Genomic DNA, 13,976 nt, shown 5'->3' with positions numbered 1-13,976 from the left:
TAAAATTCCACAGTATATAAAATAATATACTGTAAAGTTATTTAAAGAAAAACACATTCTTATCTAATTTATAAAAAAAGACTTATAAATTATAATTTCATTGATTATTACTTGGAATTTAAGGGTGATGAAACATAATAGTGTCTACTCAATGGTTCTAAGAGCTTACAGTAAGCTAAGGGGGCGATGGTGCAGAGTGAATATGCTGAATCGACGGGTTTTATCAAAGAAGAGGACTAGGTGCTTGAATTCCGCTGATTGCGTTGCCAGACGTTACCCTATATATTTCCCACTCTTTGATACTTTATCCATATCCACAGCGATCACATAATATTATAAAAATGAAACATTGCGTAAAGAGTTATGAGTGTACATCAAAAACAGTGACATATTTTTTTTTAATTTCCCAATATCAAATATTATATTTTAATTTAATTTGTAAAGGAAACTTCATTTAGCAGTTTTTATTTAATGGTCATATAATTAGAGTTTTTGAAATATTGATAAAGTAAATATATAATTCGATCCCTCTGCTGTACTCGTTACACTATACATATAAAAACATAATTGCCTTTATATATTACTATTATTTATATTTTATGGTTTCAATATAAACTACTTATGAGGGATCTTATATTAAATTTTCAAAACTAAAATATAAAAAGAAAAGTTTTTTATGAAATTTTTACTACAAAACTTGACGAATTTCGTCAAAATTCTAACTCTATATGCATTTAAAAAAAAATTATGTCTATGTATTTATAATATTTTTATTCGTCATATGTTCAGTAACATAAAAATATTTTATGTTCGGGTATATGACTTGTATTATAACGAGGTATAAAAAATTTAAAGAAATCTAACTAATTTATTTAATAAATAATAATATCTAGTTAATTTTCCCATATGAAACGTTAAAACGAATAAGAGAAGAAGAACCATAAACGTCGATACTAAAGAATTTTGTGTATCCTAATCAAAATAGTATTTCTATTTTCTAGTAAAATTTTGACTAAAGAGCAATACTATTTAGTATTTATAATATTATATGTGATGTGTTTAGCAGAAAGTAGTTCTAAATACAATATAACAAATATAAAAAGTAATTACCTAATTACCAATAAAGAAATATAAATATATTGTAAAATATTTTTATAACTAAAGACTGACACACTTTTGATTCTCCAAAGTATCAACTAGATCCAATTTTCTACCAGAAACCACCCCATTATTGATAATCGAAGCATTTGAACTGTCCCAAAAAAGGTTTACAATCACAAAAAAAAATGAAACTAAATAGGTACGAATAATTTAACCTTATTAAACAGTTAATTTAATAATGTATACAGTAACACTCATAAATTAAATTCCTTAAAAACTAATATAAATATTGTATATTCACCTTAAGGCTCAACTGCATTAATACTATTATATTTAACAATAGTAAAATATATGATCTCATAACCATGAATATTTTGACTAAAACAAATTGTAATTATAAAGTATATATTATTTTTAAATTGCAAATAATAATTAACAATCATGTACACAGAATAAAATATAATAATATATATTCAAATAACATGAATTATAATTAAACTTAATTAAAATATATATATAATAGTATAATATAGCATAACATAATATAATATAATATAATAATATAATGGCTGTTAAACATTTCTTAGCTTTATTGAGAAAAAAAATTGGTATATAATCCATGCAATAAATAAACTGTACAACAATTACTTTTGATAATAAAGAATTTACAATAACGGAATGAAAGGTGGTTAAAATATTTATAATACAATAATTATTGTTCAATTTTGTAAAATAATATTTATTTATATAAAAACTGTGTAAGTATTAATGCAATAACTTAACTGTCGAGACTGATTGTTACACAAAATATAAACGAAAAATAAAACTATTTAGCTTGGTTTTAGTTAATTAGTAATTGGAAATTAAAACCAATTAAAAATGAACTGAAATTTTTTTTATTTATTATAATATTATACTTAATTGGTTATAAAAACTTAGAGCACTATCTAAGTGTTAAATTTTTATAATTCTTCTTCATTTTAAACATTTTTATTATAATAATAAAGCACAATATCGTACCTAAGTATGTAGGATAAGTTTAGAGTAATATATCCTATAGCTTATACAATAACACAACATAATTTTGGAAGCTCCATTTTACATTAAAAAAAACTGTATTTCATAAGAAAGTTTTAAATTAATTTAATATAATTTTCGCTTTTCAGCAAACTTAAAAAGAATTAACTTTTATATTATAACCATATTGAATTAGAGATTCTTGACCAATAGTATATTCAAAATATTTTTTATGTAGTTTTTCGTTTTCATAATTGTATTTATTAATTATATTATATTATATTAATTAATTTACATTAATTATTAGTTTAAAATATTATTTGCCAAGTTATCAGTTTTATGTAAATTTATAAAATACCAAAATAAATTTAAAAAATATTGATTTTTTGTAACATTTGTGTTTATCTTATACATGAAGATAGTTCAATAGTTGTAAATTGGAAATGCTTATTTTTCAGTTATTGATTAAATGAATATTTCAATTCATTTTATGAATAAAGAAAAACAATATTTTGTTATACTAACATAGAAAACTATGAGTTGTTATTATTTTGCTAGAAATAAAGCCAAGCCCTTAGGAATCAGGATAACTTACAAAAAAAAAATCAAGTGACTCAAGAACAATATATTTTAAACAACCATACCTCATAGAATTTTTAGAATGATTTAAAAAATTGATCTTGCGATGATCTTTTTTTTTGTCTGGCCATCATGTTTTGGAGCAGTAAAAATGATTCTTTTTTCAACATTGAGGGTAGTTTCTATTTTAAAAAAATTGGATCTAGTTGTTACTATTGGAGATTGCAAGTTCTATCCTAATCAAAATACAGAATATAAAAAATTAAAAGTTGTTATTTTTATATCAATACTAATTTTATTTACAATATCAGGTACTACAAACGTCGTGAAATTCAAGCTCTTTAATGATAAATTTACTATCTTTAAATTATTATAACAACCTTAAAAAGCTGTAAACATTAATATTTTTATAGTAAATACATTTATTATTAATTTAATATTAATGATCAAAAATAGATTAACATAGTTAAAAATATTAAAAGTAAGTTACAATAATACTGTAATCTAAATTTAACGATATACCTACTTAATAATATATACAATGTATACTAATATGAACGATATGAAAATGCGTACATCTAAATAGCATTGTCATTATACATATTATGTTTGTACATAAAAATATGTTCTTGTTAATTATTTCATTTCATTAATAAATAATCCATTATTTGAAATTTGAATACATAAAATATACATCTTCTTACAAAATATTAACTGTGTGTTATAGTCGCATTCAAAAATATAAAAAATGCACGATTCGTGATAAAAAAAACTCACTTTTTATTTTGTAAATTAGTCAATACTTTTATACACAATTATTTCATATTTTTTTGATAAAAAGATTCATTACATTTTCAGTGAAAAGCTTCTCAAGCATTTATAGTTCTTTGTAAGCTACTCGATCATTCACTCCATGCATGAGAAGGGAATTTCGAACTTTCGGATATATAACTTATCTATATTATATTATATAGTCAAAATATTTTCTATATTAAAATAATATCCACTTAAAATTTTGATTAATGGGTATATTTACAAAAGTCATAGGTATATAAATGATTATTACATTAAACTATAATTTTTATTTTGATTATTACCTATATTAAATATATTATTCATTATTGATATCTTATGATAATATATCTATGTTCTATTAAATACTTGGATATTTTAATTTTAATATAATAACATATTGAATTATATAATATATTAGGAATGTATCAACCATTAAGTATACAAAATTAATTTGGTATTCAATTATTGTAAACAACAAATATTATCAATGCTTATAAATACGTCAAACCATATTCTGGTAAATTAAAATAGAATTTAATATATTTTATTTCAATAATTTATACCTATAAAATATTATTTTTTTAATATATTATATATATATAAATATATATATAGTTATATATACTTAGAAGAGTCTACAAGTTCTACAAGCAAGGAAATAGAATCTGTTGAATGTTGATGATAGATCAAAGTGTGTATTTTATTGATTGATTCTATACAGCTGTGTTCTGGTTAATTATATTCATTTTATTAATTAATTTTTAATCGTTTATTTTATTTGTTATGCTTTATACAAATGGCTATTATTTTATTTAAGGAGAATGTTCAAAGCCAGAAAATTATCAATTTGAATCTGTTAAAAATTATGTATGATTAAAATATGTGCGTCAAATTGTACCAGTATCTACATCACAACAATGTCTTGGTAAATATTATGTATTTATTTAATAAAATAATCTTCCCTTTCTCTAACCTAACCTATTTATGCGTGTGTAGTTATTAGTGTTTGTATTTTTTATTAATGTAAATATCGAAAAATAGAAATTCACTTTTTCAAATTATTCAGTTGAATATTTGAATTTGAATAATACTATGAAAATAGTCTTACATGAATCAAAAAAAATATACAAATGATCCAGCTTTGATTCCTCAATATGTCTCAAGTTCGTTATTGAGTTATCATGTTTATTTAAAACCTTGTCAGCCATTACCTAATGAATTAATTAATAATATATTTCCTGTTAAAACAGACTATGAGTACAAACCGATCTTTCCATGCATCATATTACTACGTATACTAATAGGAACTGAAATTCAAACAAAACGTTTGTGGCTTTCCTATTCTCCTTATTCCGACCGAATGTATCGTAATTCTTGAAAATTATTTAGATTGACTAAAGCTGAAAAATTAATCTTGGCTAACGGATCAAATTGGAATCTAAAATTAGTTGGGGATTGCATTACCAAAAAAATTATAGAATTAATTTTCATATAATGGGAAATGTAAATATAAATATAGCAGAAAACCAAGAAGTTATTCGTGTCGTCATTGAAATTATAATATTTTAAGGACGTCACAATATAGCTCTTTGAAGATATGATGAAAAGTTGACTTCAAATAATAGAACTATAAAAAGACTTACTTCTTTATCCTAAATAGTTAACCTAACCCAACTTCAAAAATTCTTAAAATATTAAGAAAATTAGTAAGATGATCAATTTTAACTAAAATTTAAAAAGGTAGATTATTATCAGTTATTAATAATAACTTTGAAACATTTTGAAATTCAAAAGATCTTCGATTTTGTCGTTAAATTACCTTATACCAACTAAATGATCTTTCGGCTTCCACTGATGTTATTGGACAGTATTGCATTTTGACTGTGTCTGAAAGAGTAAGTTATATCTACTGTAGATTAAATTCAATAATTGGTATTATTTTGTTACTATTTTGTACTTTTGGAAATTTGGGAAATTGTTTGTATTGTAAAATACAATCATACATAATTAATAATTATTAAAAAAATCGTAAATGAACAAATTGTCAAAATATGTAGGAAAAAATGGAATTATTGAGAAATATGTAAAAACATGTACTTATGGCAAAATATGTACAAATATGTAAAATAAAATATAGTTAATTTCATTTGAAATCCCTTGAAACAAATTTATCACTCACCTAAATTAATTTATCAAGTCACAGTAAAAATATGTATTTTCATATAATCCGAGCCCTAGTTATTATTGACACAACCACTGATATTACTAATATTGAACAGTTTTAATTTACAATAAGATTTGTCAATACACATAAAGAAAGGATTATATTATTAGATCATTAGAAGCTATTGGGACTAGCTATGGGACTGAGAAAGTATTGTACGAAAAGTTTTGTGAAATAACTGAAAAGCATAACATTAATTAGAAAAAATGTATGTGCACAGGGACTACTGCAATACTGGTACTTATTGAAGGTTACGAACATTTATTCAACGTAAAATCTCAAAGTCAATTTATGTATGGTCCTTTGTACACTTATTAAATCTAGTTGTAGTTGATAATACTTGTACTGTTACAAAAAAATGTATTGGTCCCTTGCAATCAGCTATTGAATTTATAAGAGGTAGAAAAAGGTACTGTGTATTTATTGAATATCAACATAATTTATATCCAGAAAAAAGAATTCGTCATATAAAAAATATTTCTAATACGAGATGAATGCGTAATTATAATGTTGTTTATAAACAATTTAATGCATTATTGAAATCTAATTATTTTAGAATCTTTTGATAATAGAGTAACATCTTCAAATGCAAGTATAAATAAAAATATTTGTTCAACATTTAGCTTCGTAGTGACATTAATTTTTATGAAAAATATTTCTTCGATCACCACACAATTCAACTAATTTCAGTCAAAATCAAATTCTTTTGAATAATGCTAATAATGCTAAAGAAAATGTATTTTCTATACGCTCTGACATAAAATATAAACAAATTATAGATAAAGCCAAACACCTTTGTGAAGCATATAATCTGCCTGAATAGGATTTACTATTAGATTATAAAAAAACAGAAGAGGCAAATAGATGAAAATACTAACAAAGTAAGTTTAAATTCACCATTTGAAAAATGTAAAATAAACATATACTCTATAGCTTTGAATAAAATAATATTATTTATATCACAATTCATTGGTGCTCAAAATATTTTAAAAGACTTATTTTTACTGTCACCTGAGCGTTTAATTTATTTTGGAAAAGAGCAAGAGTAAACTTAAAACTTATTTAATTATGTTGCAGAATAGATAGATGGTCTATCATTAGAAAATTTAAAAAATGAATATAAAGTGCACTAGTGAAATATCTTTGCATAATGGAAATAAATTGTCGGGTAATCTTCACTAGTCTAACATTATTGATGATATCCACTATAACTAGCTTTATAATATTTACTCAACATTTTTTTTAAATTATTTGAATAAGTATGAACAGATAATTAATTACCTTTGAAATTTTCGAAAACTATACAAGTACAGTGCATAAAGAATGTAATACTTGAATTTTTTCAAATTAATATCATTAGTTTAGAATATTTATTAAAGATAACTGTTGAAATAAATTATATACATATAATTATAATATATTTATTTACATAAGAATATGTATATTTGGTATAGAGGTAATACAGTTCTACGAACTGTGGTGGCCGTTGGGTCCTTAGTTGAAAATGTGCTTTGGTATACTAAATAGCCAATAGGTAGTCAATAATGATCTGAAATAATATAATTAGTTGTATTATATTTTAATGCATTTATGCATTAATAACTTATAAACATTTAAATGATACTTTACGGGATTTTTTTTTTTTGAAGCCCCTTCAATGGGTACATAGGGTATTAATTGTAACTTGCCTCTGGAAAATTTTTAGTTCGCCACGCCACTGCAGTTCTTCCATAATCTATTGTGGATACTAATTAAATAACCATTATTTAACCACTAAAAACTTATGAATATACTATTTGGAAAGCAGTGAAAATGTTTTTCATTGGTTATGACGGGATGTACAAATATTAAATGTGAATCGAGAAAAAAAAATCAAGATTCTACTGCGACTATACTGTATAGTAGTGCAATATAATATTAACTACCAATCGAACACCGACAACATCGATAATAATGGTATAGCCGACTTGTCTTCAAAATAGGACGCAAGTAACATGCAACCATTTCATTTTTCAAAATATGTTTGTCCAATACCTATTTATTTAGCTCATCATTAAACTTTAAATTCTTATAACTAATTAACTATAGAAATCGCTCAAAAACGAATTTGTATACATCAAAATTTCTAAAAAACATTATACTTTAAAATATGAAATTAAAATTGTATTCTGTCTGTGATTTTATATTTATTTTTATAAATTTTTCTTTTTCACTTTAAACAATATAAAAAATGTATTTTCTAAAATCTTAATACTTTTGGACATAACTAATATTAACCATTAAAAAACTCACGGGTAAATTAAAATTTAAATTATAAATCAAAAAATCTTGGTCAGCAATTATGTATAGGTATTATAGGTACCTATTATGAAAATCAATTTACAACATACTTATATTATAAGTATATATAAGTCTTATAATCTGAATAGTGATAGTAAATAATAATGTTTTGTTAACTAGGTAAAATTTAATAGCCAATTTAACAAAAACAGTATTATTATAATAAATATAAGTTAAAATATTATAATACAATTTTAATGTAATAATTCAATTCTTAAAAATTCAGACATTCCTCATCCTCATGTACTGTTCACTCATAATCCACGTGATAATTTAAATTTTTTTAGAATTATTTTTTTTAATAAATAAAACACTGATAAAATAAACATAATTTACCATTGTATATGTATATTTTATGTGTGACGTAAAAAGGATAACATATACAACTTACTGGTCTTTCAACATTCTAATTTGTAAATAGGTTGGTATTCATATATTTTACGTTTATAATGTTATATTATGTTAGACAAAAATAACAATAATTTATGAAAATCAGTAACATCACTATATCAGTATTGTTTTCATAGAAAATTAATACGCATAATATACTTCACATACAAAATGACGTATACTATTATAATATAATTTATAAAAATACTTTATATCTATATACCTATTCGGGTTATTCATAAAATATGAACAATCTACTTTCAGAATTAGATATTATATTCAATACATGCATATATAATACAGAGTGATTATTTTATTAATTTACACACATTATTACATCAGTATGAAACATATTAATTATTTTAAAATCATTTTTTTTTTAATGTATGATTACTTGCAATATTTTATAATTTTATTCAGTCTTTATTTTTTGCCGATTTATTTGTTGTTAACCCACTATAATATAAAGTGAGGTATCTAACGTTTTTTATATGTGTATTAATATTAATTATTAAATACATATATATTTAATAATTAATATCATTTAAAAATTAAAATTGTATACGAATAGTAGTTTCACCATCTACCACTTTATTTTGGAAATGAAAATAACAAAAAAATATAATAATTTTTGCAATAACTGTTCTCTGTTATACTGTTGTAAATTTATTAATTATTACACATACGTATATAATCCTATTTATATATCCTTTTTTTTCAATTTATTTATAAGTTGCTTAAAATTATTAGCTCAAATTAATATAATATTTTAATTTTACCCACAATATTCGACTGCATTTCTTAAAATATGGTATCCTATTTTTAAGCGTAATGAAAAATGTCTCCTTATGTACCTACTAACTTACTTATTTATATTAATATGTAAAATACCATATTAATTAAATGTTGACATTATATCTAATTAGTAATTACCTACTTTAATAGTTTAATCTTATAACACTTATACAGTATATGATTGTTCAGATAACATTTGAACTTTGATTATAAAACGCTAATGACGATTGTAGTTTATCGTTAAACTGTATTATTTGGTAAAACTGTAGTAGGATGTATGCCTACTTTTTGTACTTTATATGTTTATAAGAAAAATGAAGAAACATCAATATTGCTCATTCGATGATGAAATGTAAACATTTTTATTAACTATATTGAAAAACCTTTACTATTAAATAGTTACCTATTGATGATAATCCATTTAAATAGTTAATTTGTTGGAACATTTAAAAAAACGGCAATGATATTAAATAAGAAAATCATAACATTCAAATACCAATATTTTCATGGTTTGCTAAAAGCGTATGGTAAATTAATTCAGATTTTGGTTGTATAATCTTATTTATGTATACAAATATGCTGTATTCATCTTTTCTATTTAAGTTAATGGCAATAAACTAGTAACATTTAAATTTTTAATAATTTAGAAAAGGCAAGAAGTAATTTTACTTATTGTTTTCGTACTATTTTATAAACAAATTTAAAAATAATAAATAAAATGTAACTCTTATTACCATAATATTTAAAAATAAAGTTGATTACTTAATATTAATAATATTTTAACTTTATACATTTTATAAAAACGCAGTCGCAACACTGTTTTCCAGTGTAGCCAATTCAGAAAATGATAGTTAAACATCATTAATTCACGAGTTAACAGTCCTATATGTTAAATATAATATGTATATGTTGCGGCATGTTACATTTATGTTTTTACTGTAATAAAAAAGTAGGTTTGGATCGTATTGTATCCACATGATAACAAGCAAGTACGAAATAAATTAATAATGCCATACAAATAAATAAAAAATAATGATAATTAAAAAATTACCTATGTTTTTATAGGTGTTAAAATGCAGTATTGAAAGTAAATAATTTTACATAAAAAAATAATCATCAATCAACTACAAAATGCATCGTACGTGGCAATATGACATTCACGGTAGATACATGATGTAGTTATAACCTAACCTTATCAACATAAAACGAAACATTTTGAAATATTAACGATTTTAATGTAATAATAATTTTAAAATATTATCAGATACAGGTATTCATATGAACTATATAATGATACATATTTTCACAAGCGTGTAATATTGTAATACAAAATCAAATATAAACTATTATTATTATGTTATAATATAATTATTTATTATTAATATAAAATGATTCAAATGTAGCAATAAGTATATTGATAATTAACCTTTTGGATTTGGACGAGTAATTACTAGCTCGGAGTCAGTGTTCATTTTATTAACCGTAACTTGTGTTGCATACACGATATACCTATTTATACATTTATACCACTCCTAATAGGTATTTAGTCTGAAATGCGATAACCGTAATGTAACGTCTCAATAGTAAGATCTAGTATCTACGTCATTCATATGAACACATTAAGACTATATAAAAAAACACATTGATAATAATAAAAAAATTTATTTAAAAAATACAATAACTCAATATGACAATACCATACAGACAATTTCGATTGAATTGTCTCTATAAATTAAATATTTTGACGAGTTTAAATGCTAAATAAATAAATAAATAAATAATTTCTTAATTCATATTTTTAGTATATAATATTATTTGATTAGGTTATAATACTCATATACTGTAAATGAATGAAAAATGTTTTAAGTACATAAAACGTCATCTGAAACTTTAAATTAATTATATAGTCTCCCACTGAATATTGAATTGGTAAAAATAAATAAATAATAAATTAACCAATACACTTAAAGAAATAAAAAAATTCATTCGATTTACACCGTCCTATCGAATATATAAAATAAAAAGAGTATATAAGTAAAAAATAATCAAATCGTTTAAAATTATCAGATATTAGTAGTAGGTACACACTATAGAATAAAAATAATGAGTTGGTCCATACTTCTTAACGAGATCTAAAGATATAATACATGAAGCCATTATTGTGACATGCGTTGAACGCATCACATATTCGGATAAAAATTCAAATAAAAAAAATATCCAAGGAAATCCCTATGATGAATAGTAGAATTTAGGTGTACCTCTTCATTGAAAGGTCACTTTGAAATGTAATAGATGTGTTAGCAGCTAACACATCAAGCTAACAGTTAGCTTTTAATTCAATAATAAATAATTGTATATTATGAAAAACAATACTGAGTAAAGATGATGTGACAATTTCTTTTTATAAAAATATAATATATTTATGATTTTTTATTTTGGCTATACTGTATTTGGAACTATTTTTTGCTAAACACATCGCCTATTATATTATAAATAGTACTGTTCATCAAACAAAATTCTACTAGGAATATTATTTTGATTATAAAATCAACACACTAAAATATTATATTTCTTAGGACACACACAATTCTTCAGCATCGGCGTTTATGCTTTTTCTTTTTTACGTTTTATATGGAAAAATTAACTAGGTATTATTTTATTTTATTCTATATATTAATTAGATTTCTCTAAACTTTTTATATTTTGTAACAAATCATATAACCCGAATAAAAAACATTTTTTTTTAACATTTCTATTTAACTGGACAGATGACATCACTTACTATTAGCAGTATGATTTCCTAATTTTACCTGCATTAACGATAAGATTTGTTAAAAAAATTGCAACTCTATTTGACAATTAATAGATACCTTTCCAATTATATATATATATTTTCACTTACTAGATACTAGATTTAATTATAATATTACCTATATTATTTATATTAATTTATAAGTCAAGACCGTGAACTATAAGTCTATAGAATGGTGTAAACAGGTTCATTGTATAATAAGCTTAAAATTAGTCTAAATATTCCAAAAATTTCATTGTATGTAGAAAATAACAATTTATTTAATGGTAAAGAGTTTTTATTCCCTGAGATGAGTATTTGTTCTTTGTATTTAAACCTTATTTCTCATTAAAGTATTAAATTTTGTCAAAACAAGAACATACAAAAAATTGTTTCTGTGTATTTTTGATAATTATTGTCACTGTAAACCTTATAAGGAACGTTGTATTACATTTTCAACCTTTTTAGCCAACGAAAAGCTTTTATGAAATAAAACAAAAAATTTCAAATTTCTATAATTAGCAAAAACAGAGCCAAAATATTTTTAAAATTGTACATAATATTTTGATTTTACTTTGAATAATTAATTTTAAATTACAATATAATATAGAAACAAAATTCTTTTTTTTTTAAATACTGGTTTTATGTAAATGTTTCTATTTTTTGTAATTTTCGTTGTTAATTTTGAAAAGAAGTGTGTGTTTTTATTTTTGACTTTTCTAAGTATCAAATAGATCTTTTTCTACAAAAAATTCTTCCCCCATTAAATTTGAATTTAAAACTGGATTTTTATGCCTCAAAAAGATTTTATTGTAAAACCAATAAATCGTTTCATATAGAACCGTATTAGTATAACTACGAATTACGATGTATATTTTTAAATTATAAATATGTAGCATATTTCATTAATTAAATTACTTAATTATTTTATATTTAATTTTAGAAGATTATAGAAATAGTTTTATAATTTATAATTGAATGGTTGTAATTATATTATTATAATTGAATTTATTCTCTAATTGTCATAAACATATTTTTGTGATGTATGAACTTTAAAGACAAGTATGACGTGAATAGACACATATTTTATAATGCTCTTTGATGAATTATTATATTGTTTTTATTTTTTGATATTTTTAATTGTAAAAACATTTATGACTAATAAAATTTCAGTGCGTATGTAGGAAACAATGATGACGTTTGTTTCTAATTATCAAAGAACAAAACTTTTACTATCTACAGCTAGTTCAATAAAACAAAATTATTTTATACAACAAACCTATTCATTTAAAGGCCAAATTGTTGGAGCGCGAAATTTTCTTATCAAATAAATTAAAATAAAACTAATCAAATAACTCTTCACAATCTATAGTATAGTTAGTATACTAACCAATATTATGTTACTCATACGTAAATAGGTTGATTATAATTTATAATATACAAACCATAAAATCATAAGAATTTTATCAACAAAAATTTAATTTATTTTTAAAGTCATTGAAACTATTATTTTTACATTGGAATGTAAACCAAACAACTAATATCAAAAGAAATCATTTGGTTGACCAATTTTTGCAATATTATATTATTTTATTTTATCCATTGTAGCTTAACATTTGTTGTTGTTAATTGTCTATAATATGAAAATAATATTTAAGCATTTTCAAAATAATTATTGTTCATAGTTTCTGAACAAATTTTAAAAACCTTATATATGTACCTCATCATTGAGTTGATCATTATAATGGATATATTAAATTTGAATTAATTAATAATCCATTACCTATTAAAACCTTTTATACGTGATAACGGTATTTGTATAACGCCCCCCCCCCCCGTAAAAAAAGTCTCGCATTACGCAAACTTAGAAATTTAATATCAGCTTTTTTATTTATTAATATAATATGGACCAAACCATTAAATCAATTTTTTTTAAAGTTGAAC

The sequence above is a fragment of the Rhopalosiphum padi genome, chromosome 1, assembly GCF_020882245.1.
Source record: "Rhopalosiphum padi isolate XX-2018 chromosome 1, ASM2088224v1, whole genome shotgun sequence".
Classification (NCBI taxonomy): Eukaryota; Metazoa; Arthropoda; class Insecta; order Hemiptera; family Aphididae; genus Rhopalosiphum; species Rhopalosiphum padi.
This window is presented reverse-complemented; position numbering follows the sequence as displayed.